At 41.4% G+C, this 16,548-nt stretch overlaps 1 protein-coding gene across 13 annotated transcripts in view; it reads left to right on the top strand.

Annotated features, from left to right (window-relative positions):
* GALNT10 (polypeptide N-acetylgalactosaminyltransferase 10) overlaps nt 1-16,548 on the top strand; it is a 216,131-nt gene that overhangs the window by 97,708 nt on the left and 101,875 nt on the right. The window lies entirely within an intron of this gene.

Below are 16,548 nucleotides of genomic sequence, written 5' to 3'. Positions count from 1 at the left end.
CTGGATCTAAGGATTTTGCATGTGGCTCTTGATGAGAATTAATTAAAGAAGCAGGTACATAAAGTGGCTGTACCTCCTTGGAACACAGGGCCTTGGTGCAGAGGTTTATTGACCGGATTCTCCTAGATTTGGAGGTGGGGTGGCAGAGGGATAAGAAAGAGCTGGCCTCCTTCCTCTTTTCAGGCAGTGGGAACTGTGGGACCGCTGTGTTTTCCCTCTGCTCTGGCCTATGGGAACATTCAAATCTCATATTCAGACAGCTGCAGCGACAGTTTCAACTCCATGCTCCCCACTTTCTGTGTGATACATATTTATTTCCTTTGCTTAAAAGCAGCTTTATTTTAGCCATCCTATGCACCTATGTATTTATGTCTTTTTTTATAAGCTGTCTCAAGTGACTGAGCCAGGACACATCATAGCAGTGAGGAAGAAGGTTAGAGTGGCAGCCAACATTCTCTGCATGGCTGTCATATGTAGGTACTTTGTTGGCATCACCTGAGGTTCCTGTGAGGTAGATCCTATAATGGTGCCCATTTTACAGCTGGGGAAACTGAGACTGAAATGAACATCATAACTTATGGCCCTAAGGTGGCAAAGAAGCTGAGCCAGGTCTCCAGCTCAACCAGAACCTGTACTCTGGACCTTAAGCTGTCCTGCCTCCCTAGCCGTTTTCAGTAGGCTTGTTGTGGTGGTTGTGTTGATTTTCTAGCAGAGCAGGAGTCTTCAAATCCGTATGCAGGAGCGTCAGCCAGAGGAATATTAGAGCCCAGGATATTGTGCCTCACCCCTATAAATCCCCATTCAGTAGATCTGAGTTGGGACCCAAGAACCTGAATTATAAGTAAGCTCCCGCATGGTGCTGTTGCAACTTATCTTGGGTCTACCCTTTGGGAACCTCCACAAGTAGAATTCAAAATAGCTTCTACAGGAAGGCAGTACCAAGGGTCACTGGAGCAATGAGTGTTTTGCTCAGAGGTTAAGAAAGTAGAGCCCAGGAAAAGATAATAGCATCTAACACTTAGTAGGTGCTTACTGTATGCCAGGCATGGTTCTCTGCCAGTGGTTCTCAAAGTGTGGTTTCCAAGCCAGCAATGCCATGGGTACCTAGGAGTGTGTTAGACATGCAAATTCTCAGTTCCCAGCCTTGTTCTACTGCATCATGTTAGACATGCAAATTCTCAGTTCCCAGCCTCATTCTTCTGCATCAAAAGCCTTTGGGAGGGGCCCAGCAATCAGTGTTTTAACAAGCCCTACAGGTGATTCTGATGCAAAGCTTAAGTTTTAGAAGACGTTCTAGGTACTTTAGGTGCCTACCTTACTCAGCCAGACTTTCCAAAAACCCACTGAGGTACGTACTTTTATTACCATCATTTGCGGATCAGGAATCGAGGTGTGAGAAGGTTAGATAATTTGCATGGGATGGCACAGCTGGTGAGTTGAGCAAGAACCTGAATGCAAGGAGTCTGACCTAGTATCCGTGATCCATAAGGTCTTTCCACCTAGAACTCAATTGGTAGAATGCAGTACAGGCATACCTCAGAGATATTGCAGGTTCTGTTCCGGAACACTGCATAATAAAGTGAGTCAGATGAATTTTTTGGTTTCCCTATGTATATGAAAGTTACATTTACACTATACTTTTGTCTGTTATGTGTGCAATAGCATTATATCTAAAAAACAACATACGTACCTTAATTTAAAAACACTTTATTGCTAAAAGATGCTAACCACCATCTGAGCTTTCAGTAAGTTGTAATCTTTTTGTCGGTGGTGTCTGCTGACTGATCAGAGTGGCAGTTACTGAAGGCCAGGGTGGCTGTGCCAATTTCCTAAAATAAAACAACAATGAAGTTTGCTGCATCAATCAACTCTTCCTTTCAAGAAAGATTTCTCTATAGCATATGATGCTGTTTGATAGCATTTACCCACAAGAGAACTTCTTTCAAAATCAAAAATCAATCCTCTCAAGCCCTGCCATGCTTTATCAACTCAGTCTATGTAATATTCTAAATGCTTTGTTGTCATTTCAACAATGTTCACGGTGTCTTCCCCAGTAGTTTCCATCTTAAGAAACTACCTTTTTTGCTCACCCATAAGAAGCAGCTCCACATCCATTAAAGTTTTATCATGAGATTGCAGCAATTCAAATATAATAATGATAATGAGGAAGTTTGAAATATTGTGAGAATTACCGATATATCACACACACAGACACACACATGCAAAGTGAGCAAATACTGTTGGAAAAATAGCCCCAACAGACTTGCCCAACATGGGTTTGCCACAAACTTTTACTTTTAAAAAACACAGTATCTACAAAACCCAGTACAGCGAAGTGACCGTAAAACAAGGCATGCCAATACTAAAGAATTAATCTTGGTAGCACGTTTGGGCTACTGACAAAATGCTTCCTGCCCCATTCCATCTTTCAGTTCCCACAACAGTATGTTTAGATTGGCCTTATGATTATCCTCTCTACTTTGTAGGTAAGGAACCCACACAGCTAGGAATCTGTCTCCCAGAAAGCGTGCTGTTTATCCAGGATGGGCCCTGTTCATAAGGACTTCTTGCCATGAGAGGAGGGAGCGTGGGGCCTCAGAATGCTTGTCCCTCGTGTTTGCAGTTTGTTTCGTGGTCTTCACTGTCAAGCCCCAGATTTTTCAACTGAGAATATAGTTCAGATATTACTGATGTTGCTGGATTCAGAACTGTGACCTGACTCTGAGGGTCAGAAACTCAATTTATGTGTTTAGCCCCTTGCAGAGTTCAGAATTCCGCACTAATTTCATCTTGCTAGCTCTAGAAAATAAGTTTATCAGAGAGCACTGCACTCTCACCTCGGCTGCTATTCTGTGCTACTGTGGGGTCTCAACTCTAGTTGTACCTGGGGTGGTTTTATAAACATACAGAGGCCAGGGCCCCACCCCAGACCACTAGAATCTGAGTCTCTGGGGTGCATCCAGGGCCTCAGTATTTTCTAAAACCTCGTAAAGCGACTCTCACTTACATAACCAGGGTAGAGAAACTACTGGTGTGAAATAAAGAATATGTTTATAATTAGAGAGAAGCTAGGTGTGGTCACAACTTTCATCTGTCCATTCATCTGTCCATTCATCTGTCCGGTCAGTAATTATATAGGAATGGTCTTCTCAGTGCTAAGCCTTATGCTTGATGCCAGGAATACCATGGTCAATGAGCCATTATTGCTCCCTTGTGCAAGAGGTGGGGACAGATGGGCTAAGCAGGTTCTTACACCAGAGATGAGAAGACCAGTAGTAAGAGTAGACGCAGAGTACTTGGAACTCCGGAGGACCCTTCACCCAGCATCCCCAGCCTTTTTGGGGAGATCCTAAAGGTAGAGGAGTAGGCATGGGGTACACAATCTCTGGCTTACTGTAAGATTAAAAGTGAGTCTCCCAGCTGGTTAGAGGTCCCCACTTGAAGCTTGGCACCTTTGTCACCATTGCACCACTCTTTCCCAACAGCTCAGGAAAAAAAAAGTCTTGGGAATGCCTATGTGGCTCAGTGGTTTAGTGCCTGCCTTCAGCCAAGGGCATGATCCTGGGGTCCTGGGATCGAGTCCCACATGCAGTCCCTGCATGGAGCCTGCTTCTCTCTCTCTGCCTGTGTCTCTGCCTCTCTCTCTCTCTCTGTATGTGTCTCTCATGAATAAATAAATAAAATATTTTTTAAAAAGTCTTCTTAATCTAGGAGTCCTGGGGCCCACAGAGAGGTCTGTGGGTAGAACTCAGGAGGGTCTATAAACCTGAATGAGGTGAAACACTGCATTTTTCTTTTCATTAACCTTTAACTGAAATGTGGTATTCCTTTGCATTATAACTGTAGGCAACAAAGCCCATGATGTTGTCACCAAAAGAAATCATTTACTTTTACATCACTTTATGAATATCTAGAAATGTCATGAATACTCGTCACTGCTTTGAAGTAAAGGTAGTTTTAGAACAGCCACTAGAGGGGATCCCCGGGTGGCGCAGCAGTTTGGCACCTGCCTTTGGCCCAGGGTGTGATCCTGGAGACCCGGGATCGAATCCCACATCAGACTCCCGGTGCATGGATCCTGCTTCTCCCTCTGCCTGTGTCTCTGCCCCTCTCTCTCTCTCTCTCTCTCTCTCTGTGTGACTATCATAAATAAATAAAAAAAAAAAATTAGAACTCCCACTAGAGTATATTATTTAATATGTTCAGAAGGAAACACTTTTATTACTATATTTCAAACTTTTTTTCATTATTTTTATAACTATATCTTAGTCCAATTGATTTCCTTTATAATCTGGTCTCTTATTTTATGCATTATAAATGCTGCCCTGAGAAGTGACCATAGGCTTCACCAGCCTGGGAGAGGGGTCCAGGGCATCAGTAAGGTGAGGAACCACTGTTCTAGGTGGGTGTGAATTGAGCCTAAGGACGCCTCAGACTCTATTGTCACCCTACCCAGCTAGCATTCAAGTCACCATGAAGGATGTCACTAAATCCAGTGCTCTTGACACTCCCTGCCCTCCCTCTACCAACACACACTTTTTAGAATTCCCAGTGTGGAAGCTCACTTTCTAGAAATGAGTTGACAGATGTCTTGAAGAGCTTTATTTTTTCCCTGGGCTAGGGGGTGGGGTGGGGGTGGGGGGCGGTTAGTGGATCTTCCTGCAGACAGCAGAAATGTGTGAGGAAATTAGAGCTGTGGAGACATTCTCTCCCTCTGGTTTCTTTGAGCTGAAACGACTTCTCTAGCAGGAGCTGAGGTGATGTTTGCTTTTTACTTCTTCAACTGAATTTTGGCAATGGCATGCCAAGAACAGGATTGAGGGGCTGTGTGTGCCAGCTGCTTTTACTTTCCCCAGAAGCTGCACCAGGGGCCATAGAGCCACAGAGAATGGAAACCAGTCAGTTCAGCCTGACTTGCTGGGCTTGCATATGGGAGGCTCTGAGGGAACCTACCCTCTGCACCACCTGCCCATGGAGTAGGAGCAGAGACTGCTTGGGGTGCTGGCCTGCTTTCCCTGCTCCCAGGGAGGTGTGAGGTCTCAGTAACTATACATGGAGGCCCCTCCAGGGCACAGAGCTGATGGCAACAGCTCCAACTACTGAAGTGCCTGGGGTCTGAAGGTTCTATGCAAAGTTCTCTGAGAAAATTGTCATTTTCTCCCGTGCAAAGATTATCCATGGTGGAACTGAAAGCAGTCAAAGACCATTCATGGTAGGAATGAAAACTCTATACGATCCTGGCCTCCTTCCCCCAGCCCATTGGTTTTGCTTTCAGTAACAAATGGACCCAAGTGGTATCTTTGTTGCAATAAGAGGCCCAAACCTACTAGATTCCTGGTTCTGTGCTTCTTTTGTTTCTTTTTGCTTGTTGCTTTTTGTTAAATTAACTCTGTTGATTTATGATATGTTTTGAATTTCCTCAAAAGAACTTAGAGAAGTTCATGGTGTTGTAATAGGACAGTATTCTGTTGATCGCTTCAACATCTCTAACAGGTTACAGAAGCAACAAGGGAGGCAATTAGAGCCTATTCATTTTGACAGACATTTATTAAATATATACTCTGGAAAGAAAGACAACTTATCAACACAAGTTTAAATCAACCACACTTATAGCACTAGTTGTAATGATAATAATAGTGCTCCGAAGATGAATGTACACCCAGACATACAAAAATGCTATTTGGGAACCAAGACAGAGTAACAGACATCCTCCTGCCTGAAATAACAACAAACGACAAACTGTGAGGCAATGGTTTATAAGACATTGGTCATCAGTTAGTGATAGGCAGTAATCCTTAAGAGATGGGAAATAAATGAAATAAGTCCTACAAGTTCCCCAACTTTTGAACTTTTGTCTCTAGAGAGTTTCCAGACCATAGTGTAGGGAGGGGAACCCAGATGGAGCCCGGAGGACTTCCTGAACTGAAGAGAGGGAGTGAGAGTCCAGGGAGACCAAAGAGGCCAGAGTTCACAGGACAAAGTCCTAGACAGGAGAGAGCTATGCAGAGAGTGAGCTGAGGGGATCTGCAGATGGTTCCCTTGACCATTCAGCAGATTTCTGATGAGTACTTGCCTGTGCAGAAGCTTCCCAAGACTGAGAAAGGGATCACCCAAAAGGACTAGAGGGAACACTGCTTAGCTCTCACACAGGGCTGAGACTCTCTTCCATTCAGACTGAGAAACCTTATAACTCATAACTTCTGGAAAATTATATAGAGCGCTTAAAAGAATTTTACCTCATGAAAACTAATAATTAGTCCTAGACTGAACAGTGGTCTGGACTAGTCTATAAAATAATAAATTATGACCCAGAAAGGTCAAACTTTTTCCAAGTAACTTAACTGCATTCCAGAACAAAGCTTGGGATTATAGACAAAGATTCAGTGTGGACCAAGGTAAAACCCAGAGAAAGATTATCAGGCATGCCAAGAAGGCATGAAATATGGCCCATAATGAGAAAAATACTAATCAAAATAAATCTAGAGTTGACAAAGATTTTAGAATTAGCAGAGGACACTAAAACAGTTTATAACTGTATTCCATATGTTTCAAAAATTAAGTAGATACATGGAAGATATAAAGAAGCCCAAACTGAACTTCTAGAAATGAAACTAACAATGCCTACAGTGAAAAATAGTGTAGGGGATGAATGGCAGCTTAGATACTGCGGCGGGGAGGGAGTGAAACTGAAGAGTAGGAAAAGAAACTACTCCAAAGTAAAATACAGAAAAAGAATTTTTCAAAATTAAAAGAGCATTAATGTACTATGGGATAATGTTTAGCAGTCACATATCCAGGTAATTGGAGTCCATGAATGGGAGGACAAAAACATTGGCCAAAAGTTTTCCGAGTGACAAACTAACTATAAGACCACAGATCCAAGAAACTCAATGAAACCCAATCCAAGAAACATGACCAAAATGACACCACTGTGTATCATAATCAAATTACTACAAACCAGTGATGAAGACAAAGTTTTAAAGTGAGTAGAGAAGGGACTCCTGGGTGGCTCAGTGGTTGAGCGTCTGCCATGGAACTACGGGATCGAGTCCCACGTCGGGCTCCCTGCATGGAGCCTGCTTCTCCCTCTGCCTGTGTCTCTGCCTTTCTCTCTGTGTCTCTCATGAATAAATAAATAAAATTAAAAACAAAATAAGTAGAGAAATAAAACATTTTATACAGAGGACCAAAGACAAGGAGGACAGAATTCTCACTGGAAATGTTAGAGGCAAGAGCATGGTCTAACAACATCTTTAAGGTACTAAAAGTAAAAACTCTGTCAATCTAGAATTTTACACCCAGTAAAAATATCTTTCAAAAGTAAAGGCAAAATAGAGACTTAGACACAAAAAAAGCTGAAAGAATTTATCACAGCAATTATGTACTATAAGAAATATTAAAGGAAGTCCTTTAGGAAAAAGAATATGGTAACAGATAGAAATAGGGATTTCATTTACAAAGAATGAAGATCACTGGAAATAGTAACTATGGGAGTAAATATACACTATTTCTTACCTCTCTTAACCCCATTCCCTACATTATTTCTTGTTTACATGATTTATTGTTTAAATCTTTTTAAAAGGTATCTGACATGTAACCAGAAATAAAAACAACATATTGTTGGGTTTAAACTTATGTGAAAGGAAAATGTATGCCAACAGAAATATCAGAGAAGAGAAATGACAATATACTACTCTTTGACTCTCATACTACTTGTGAAGTGATACAATATCCTTTAAAGGTATACTGTTACAACTTTAAAATGTATCCTATAAATCATAGAAATGAACACTAAAATAGCAAAACAAAGAGTTATAGCTAATAAGCCAACAAGGAAGATAAAATGGAGTAATGAAAAGTATTCAGTTAATCCAGAAGAATGCAGAAAAAAGAGAGAAAAGGGAACTGAGATCAGAAAAAAAGAAATAGCAAATACCAAGATGATGGACTTTAATCATACCAAGAATCACATTAAAAGTAAATACACTAAAAAAAAAAAAAAAAGTAAATACACTAATTATAACTGAAACAGCCAGAGAATGTCCAATTAGATAAGACAGCAAGATTCAACTACATGCTGGCTGCAAGAAACACAGCTTAAATAAAAAGATACAAATAAAAGTGAAAGAAAAGATAGGAAAGATCTGTAATGCCAGCATTAATCAAAAGAAAACTTTGGTGGCTATATGAATATCAGTTAAAGCAGAATTCAGAGCAAAGAATATCTGGGATAAAGAAGATGGTTTCATAATTTAATAAAGAGGTCCTTCATCAAGAAAACAAAGCAACCCTAAATGTTTATGTATCTCATAAGAGAACTTAAAAATACCTGATGCAAAAACTGATGGAAGTGCAAAGAAAAATAGACATAGCCACAACTATGAGATTTCAACACTTTTCTCTCAAAAATTGATAGAACAATTAGACAGAAAATCAGCAAGGATATAGTAGACTTTGAACAGTGTTATCCACCAGCATGACTAACTGACATTTATAGAATGCTCTACCCAATATTAACAGAATGTACATTTCTTTTCAAGTATATACAGAAGGTTTATGAAGATAGATCATATTCTGGGTTAGAAAACAAGTCTTCATAAATTTAAAAGGATTCAAGTGATACAAAACATGTTTTCTGACCATAGAGTGGAATTAAATTTAGAAACCAGTAACAGAATAGTCTCTTAAAATTTCCAAATGTTTGGAAACTATGTAATTCATGTTATGAATAACAGATGGGTCAAAGAAGAAACCAAAAGGAAAATTAGAAACTATTTTGAACTTAATGGTAATGAAAACAGCATATCAGAATTTGTGGGATGTCACTAGAGGAGTACTTAAGGGGAAATTTGTAGCATTCAGTGGTTATATTAGAGAAGAAAAATGGTCTCAAATTGATGACATCAGCTTCTGCTTTAAGATATTAGAAAAATAAGTGCAGGTTAATCCAAAATAAGCAGAAGAAAGGGAATAAAAAAGATCAAAGCAGAGATCAATAAAGTAGAAAATAGAAAAACAATATAGAAAAATCAATGAAACCAAAAGCTGACTCTTTAAGATGGTCAATTTAAATAGATTAACATCTAACTAGACTGATATGCAGAAAAAGAGAGAAGACACAAATTACCAATACCAGGAACGAGAGAGGCAATATAACGATATAGCTCCTATAACTATTAAGAGAATAATGAATATTCTGAACAACTTTATGCCTGTAAATTCAGCAATATAGATGAAATAATAAATTCCTGGAAAGGCACAAACTGCCAAAGCCCACTCAAAAAGAAATGATCCAAAATAGTCTTGTATCTATTAATGATATTGATACTATAGTTAAGAACCTCCCCACAAAGAAAACTCTGGGTCCAGATGGGTTCACTGGTGAATTCTTTAAAAAAAAAAAATAGAAGAAAAGAAAGAAAGGAAAGAAAGAAAGAAAGAAAGAAAGAAAGAAAGAAAGAAAGAAAGAAAGAAAGAAAGAAAGAAAGAAAAGAAAGAAAGGAAAGAAAGAAAAGAAAGAATACAAACTCTACCTAAACTCTTCCAAAAAATTAAAGAGAGTGGAGTACTTTCCACTTCATTGTGAACTCAGCATTACCCTGATACAAAAACAAGACAAAGACATTGCAGGAAAATCACATTACAGACCTCATGAACAGGTTGGACAGGTGGTATTATTATCATCATCATTACTCACTTTTTTCCAGATCAGCAAATAGGAGAATCAAACTGGGGGAGGGAGAATGACTTGTGGCCAAAGTCACACAGGTAAACCCTGGTTAGAGTTCTATCTAGAGTCCAATTGGAAATGGATTTGTTGTGGTCATTTGCCAACCATTGCAGTATCCAAAACACCCAGATAAAAGAGTGAGGAATCAAGAGGAGGAAGATGTCTGAGAGGAAATGGCTCCATGACCCATAAGAACTGGCAGCACTGAGGTCCTATTCAGGGATGTTAATGTGGCCTTGGTGATGCTGAGGGCCTGAGAACCAGGAAAGCCTGATGTTTATAAATATCCCCAGAAACAGAAGCAGAATCTTCTCAAATGGTTATGTAAACCTGAGTAAGAAAGACCAAGGGATATAACAATCGAGCTTTCCTGACGCAGAAGGCATTGCCAGCTATGCATTGGTGTTGGGGATCCTGGAAGCTAACGGAAGCTGTTGACAGAGCTGCTGCCTGTGTTCTTGGGCTCCTGCCCTGCATGGCCAGCTATGGATGTACCCAGGGCTAAGTCAGGAACTTAATCTAAAGTAACTGTGGATGTATTAAGGGCTTCCTTCCCGCTCCCCCACCCGCTATCTGTAGCCCACCAAAAACAGAGCTAGCACCACTCATTTATATTAAAATGGTCAAGTGTCAGTCCTTGCCTTAAAGAGATCTCAAGCTTATTAGTCACTGGAAACTGTCTCTGCAAATCATTCATTCATTCAACAAATATTTATCATGAGTCTACTACGTGTGCTTATTGTATGGACTAGTCCCTGGGGAAACAGCAATGAACAAAATAAGCAAAATTTCCTTTTTCCCTGGAGCTTACATTCTACTGTGTAGAGGAAGTCATAAACAAATAAATGTATTACTGTTTCAGATGGTGATAAATGGATATAAGAAACATAGAGGCAAAGTAAGGGGTAGGGAAAGTGATGGAAATGGGATAGATTTTATTTCAGTGATAGGGAGAGGCCTCTCTAATAAAGATGACATATGAACAGAGATACCAAGAAATGAAGGGGGTCTAGCAGAGTAGGAAACTGGAGGAAGAACTCTTCAGGCAGAAGAAACAAGGAAACAAATGCAAATGCCCTGGGGCCATCATGCTTGCCCTTGGAGCCCAGTGAACCAAGGGGAAAGTGATGAGAAGCAAGGCTGGAGAGATGTCAGGGCCACATGAGCCTTTGGCTCTTACCAAAGGGGGTGAGATGGGAAGTCCTGGGAGTTTTGAGCAGAAAGTGACATAATCTGATTTTCATTTTCTGAGGAATACTTCAGTTGCTATGTTGAGAACAGGCTGTAGGCGGCCAATGGTGGAAGCAGGGAAACCAATTCGGAGTTTATTGCAGCCAGGCAGAGAAGAGCGACAGTGACTCAGACCACGGTGACAGGGACATGGCAGAGAAGCAGTGGCTCCATTCTAGATATACTTTGAAGGTGGAGATGACAGGATTTGCTTACAGACAATATGGGTATAAGAAGAGAAGAGATCGAGATAATGCCAAGGTTTTTGGCTAGAGCAACTGGGAAGATGGAGTTGCCATTTACAGAAACAAAGGTTTTGAGAAGAGCAGATTTGGGGAAAATGAAGTTTATTTCTGTCAAGTTTAAGACATCATTAAACATCCAAATGATGAGGTCTAGTAGGCAGCTTAGTAAATGATGCCATTTATGTTGTGAAAAATGGTGACGGGATCCTTTTCTGAGTTGCTCTGTTTTTATTGTGGTTTTAATTAACTTGCTTTCCTTGAATAGCAAGAAATGCCTGAAGCATAATGGATAGTAAATCTAAAAATGATCCAAGATCAGCTGTGGTCTGCCGTGTTGTGGTGTGTGGGATGATGGAGTTTGTGTGCCATGTGTGTAGGTCATAGCAGAGGCCGTGCACACCTCCTCCTACCCTCTGTAATGGGAATGAATGACTGGAGTCTGCATTCACCCCTGTCCCACCTGCCCCAGTGCTGAGAGGTTTGTCAGACCTCCGTAGAGCAGTGACAGGCTTGGAAGACATATTTAGTGTGTATTTTTACAGTTTTTATCCTTTTTATCATGATTTGTGTGCTGGAGTAAGCTCGGCTGACACTTTGTAATGGAGAACTTCAGTATGAGATTAGCACCCCCAAGATGCTCAGTCTGGGAGGGATGAGGACTCCCTGGTTTGGCAGGTGGGTAGCAAGGCTGTTGTTAGTAGGGGCAGGAAGGTGGAAGGAAGGGTTGTGTGGTGATTTGTGAACTGAGAAAGAAAAAAGTCCAGGTTCCTTTGGAGCATCACTGATTTTTCAGGAGGCTTAAATCAGTTCTCCTCTGAAATTAAATGACTCCTTTCTTTGTTTCTTTCAAGACAATAGTTATTGATCTACCGGACCTAATATTGGGATTTAAAGTTGCTCATAAGCCTTAAAATAAAATGGCAGCCAATAAAATCTCTCAAACTGACTTCTTTCCTATAATTGTAAAAACAGACTTCAGTGAATTCAACCCTTGGGTTGAAATTACAGAGATAAATAGCTTGTAAGCAAAAATGGCTGCCTGTCAACTAAAAAATCAAATGGGCATGTATCCCCTACAATTTATGCTAGGCAAAAACCACTCGACATCCACATGAGCTGATGTGTGGTTTCTATTCTTTTATCATTTCTGCAGACCAATGCATTTTCTTTTTTTTTTTTTCCAATGCATTTTCTGAGTCCTCTACTTCTAGAAATGGATGCTGTGTTCTCCATGAATGATAAGAATGTCTCCCATTTATCAAGTGCTTCTGTGCCAAGCATGGAGCTGAACACTTTACCAGCCTCCTTTTACTTCTTCCCACTTTGAGGTTTTGCGTGATTTTTTTTCGCTTTATGTTTGAACACCATCTTCTTGTTTACAAAAACACTATTGCAACCCTTTGTGATTCTAGCCTCTCTGAAATTGTTTGTATCTAATGGGGATCACTAGCTCCATTTTACAGATGCACGAACTGAGCCTCAGATGATCTCAGCCAGCAGAGAAGACTCAAACCTAAATCCAAGCATATGCTCTTTCTGCTGCCTCACACACAGACTGAGACCCATTCCTCACAGAGAAGAAAGAGCTTTTTAAATTCTAATCCCTTGTGCATGATGGTTCTTGGACCAGGCATGGCAAGCAGGATTGGCGAGATAAGTATAAATAGACACAACCAGTAGACAACTTAGTTTGCATTTCTTACCATGCTTATCTAGGAGCAGAGAGGTAACAGTAAAATTAGTTACAGAGATGGGTTTTATCTCTAAGTGGTGTTGGCCTTGAAAGGGTTTAAGAAAAAAGAGAATGAGACTCTGAGTTAAGGTGATGGTCACTTCTCTCCCTTCATTAAGATGGCCTCCATGGTGGTAAGACCAGCAGAGCAGCTCAGTGGAGGAACCGTGTTAAATAGAATAGGACCCCATTCACTCCTGATTATAAACCTCCTGCTCCATACCTTTTTAGGGGGAAGAAATCAGTAGTACCCATCCCCATCCCACCACCCACCTCCAATCCTAAACCTGCCCAGATAGTGAATGCAAACAGTTTAGCTCTCTGTAGGTTTTTTTTTTCCTTTGTTTATACAACATGTATAGACAGATGAAGGGATCTGGGGTTTTTTTTGGCGGGGGGTGGGGAGTGGGGGTTTGTTTTTTGTTTTTGTTTTTTACAAAAAATGTGGTTGTACTATATATATTTTATTCTACAAGTAGCTTTTTTCCCTTAATGTATTATGGTCATGTTTCCAAGACATTTCTGACAGCTGTGTAACAGTCCACAAGAATCTAACCTATTCAACCATTACTCTGTTGATAGGCATACAGGTTGTTTTTTCTAGTTCTCTGTCTCTGGACACCGAGCGGCAGCAATATCCTTGAACACATATCTTTACATTTTTGCTTTTTTCTTTTCTCCTCTTTTGTGAATCATCAAGAGTCTTGTTATTAAAGCCCAGTTTCTCCTAATGATATTTGCCCAGCAGTTGGCATTTAACCAGGATCTGAAGCATGGTCCTTCTGGTGGTTATTTCATGCTGCTAGTTCCAGGTACCTTGATTTTGCATGACGTATCGATTAACCAGAGCTCCCCTTTCCCGCTGTCAGCCTGTGTTGAAAGCTGTAGCATGGGGAATATGTTGCGTGTTACATCTGTGGGAGGACCAACTTTATCATGTAGGACAGCTGTGTAAAGAAACCGTTGGGTTTTGCTGCGTGCTTTTTAAATTTTTTTGTTGTTGTTTTTGTAACTATTTTAAGACCAGATATGCTCTGAACAAAGGGCTTTCCAAAATGTGAGTTCAAAAGGGAAGGAAAAGGTAGCACAAACCAAAATCCCTTAAATACTGCTTGCATCTGAAGTCTGGTTCCGGTTAGGGGGTGCAACATTGGTGATGAACAGACAGTACGGGGTGCATAGGTAATAATAATAAACCCTTGTGATTCTCTGAGCTGTCTGTTGAAAAGAGGAAAGAGCAGGTGGGTGCAGCTGGCTTCTAGCAGAGCCTCCCTGAATGGAAAAGGACCTTCATAAAGATGTCAGCCTTGGCGCATGTTGTCACACTAATCTTCTGGCTCCTTTGATTCTAGCCAGACTGTTAAAGAGAAAGCCAGTGCCTATCCCATCCCTCAGAGAGGTGTAGCGAAGGGCTAGGAGCCAAGCCCCAGCTGAGGAGGGAAGGCTTGCTGTCAGGATGTATCAGGAGAGGGCCCAGATCTGCATCTGGAGGGAGGATGGGGGCAGGAGCTTTTCACACTCTGCCCACTAAGACCCAGTTTCTTCCTTTTGTTCCAGAGCCTGGAGCTATTTATAACTTCCTCTTAGCTTCTTGGTGGCTCCAGAGCCCATTGGACATAGTCTTACTGAAAATGTTTTATTATAAGGGACTATCCTTTATGCAAAATAGAGAGGGAAAAGCATACATAATAGAATACTAAACTTAAACTGTGTGCTGGAAAATGACCTACACTGTGGCCTTTAGAAGGTGGAAACTCCTATTTATGAGCCAGATACTGTACCAGGTATATTAACCTGTGGTATCACTTTCATTCCTTGTGACAACCTCAATAGGAAGGAATTATATCCCCATTTTAGCCAAATGGAAACTGAGTCTTAGGCAGGCTGTGACGTTCCCAAGGCGACCCCTTGCTAAGTGACAGATGTGGGATTTGGACCCAGATCTAAGGGTCTCTTTAGCCCATGCCACTTCCCTCACCACACCTGCTGTTGCCACTTTCAGAAATACCCTTTCCTGTGGGCCACTGTTTGAGATAATGGGTATGTCATCTCACTCTGTGACTCCGGGAAGGTCCCTCTTCATTCTGGGCCTCAGTTTCCCCATCTGTAAAATAAGAAGCACAAACAAGGTGACCTTCAGACCCCTCCAGCCTTCCTATGCAGTGATTTTCATTGGCTCTCCATGTTGAAGCTATGCATATGGCCTGGGAACAGTAGTTGGCCTTTTTCCTCAACCCAAAGAGATCCTGGCTTCTGCCACCCCCGAGACATGCAAACCAACTCCCAAAGGCCCGTCTGGTCAGCAGAAAACCCAAAACCGTCATCTGCTGGCAGCAGAGGGTGTGTCGATTTGATTCCCATGAGAAGGTGCTAAAATGGTGCGCCCATTTCTAGAAGAAGATTGTTTATCTAAGAGTACAAACATTGGGAGCTTTCACGTAGCAGAGTCAGTCCACAAGGATTTTTTCAAAAGATCATTCTCTTAAAATAACACAGCTTACCCTTATATTCACTAAAGAACAATTCATACCTGCAAGTCATACCTGCACTGTGTAGAGCACAGTGGTGGTAAAACCCCATGGGCTGTAGGTAATTGCTCATGATGCCATGGTGGCCCAGTTGACACAGTATTGGTAAGGCCTCACTAATCATGTGAAAAAATATGGCGTGCCCCAGCAGCCTCAAGTGTCCGTGACCTGGAAGTCTCAATTTCCATTATTGCATTATTTCTGGAGCTTAGAAATCTTAATTCTATAAGGGTCCATTCTTTTCAAGATAATAAAGAAAAAATAAGGATACTTCATCCAGTTCAAGTACAACTTCTGAATGCATGTTGTTTTTCTTTTCTGCGAATGGATTTAGGAATAGGATGGACTCCTTGGCCACAAGATTACTTTAATTGATGAGGCAGTTCCCTGCAAGGAGGCAGGGGCAATAAAGAGAAAGGGGAATGTAGCTAGTTGGAATGTGGGAAAAGCCAGCTAGGCTTTCAAGGGGGAGGAGGTGGAACCAAGGCATAGCCAGGCTTCCCAGTGCCTGAAGTGGAAAGATCCTTCCAAGTCCAGCTACCAAATTTTCTTATGACCCCCTCAACAGCAATTTCAGGACCCCATCATCAAGAGACCTTGATTCTTCTCCATATAGCTCTGTGTCAGCTTCCCTCATTAACTCTCAGACTCCCTTTCCATATGTCAAGGTGCATCTCCAAGAAAGATAAAGAGAATTTGGTTAGCCTGGTGCACTCATTTAGGCACATTTCTTGCTAGGCCATTGACTATTGGGAACTTGATGCATTGGCTGCCTTGGGTCAGGGCTCTACCCCTGCCCCAGATACCATCATAGCCAGGAAAGGTGTGGTCATGGGGCCCACCCAGGACTCCTTCCTCAACTGTCTGAGCTCAGGCATAGCCATTTCTGTTCAAGGAGAAGACATGGCTAAGGGAGGCACCACGATTGACCTGATCTGCACAGATGTTTCTTTTTGGACTAGAATGGGACTTGATGTACCTTTACATTTGCAGAGCATCAAGATGTTCCTATCCTATTCACTTCTCAGTTCATACCTGCAAGTCCATTTTCTTTTAAAGATTTTATTTGTTTGGAGGGGGGGG

Source organism: Canis aureus, chromosome 4, assembly GCF_053574225.1.
Source record: "Canis aureus isolate CA01 chromosome 4, VMU_Caureus_v.1.0, whole genome shotgun sequence".
Taxonomy (NCBI): domain Eukaryota; kingdom Metazoa; phylum Chordata; class Mammalia; order Carnivora; family Canidae; genus Canis; species Canis aureus.
The sequence above is the reverse complement of the archived record's forward strand: the minus strand, read 5'-3'. Positions and strand labels throughout refer to the sequence as shown.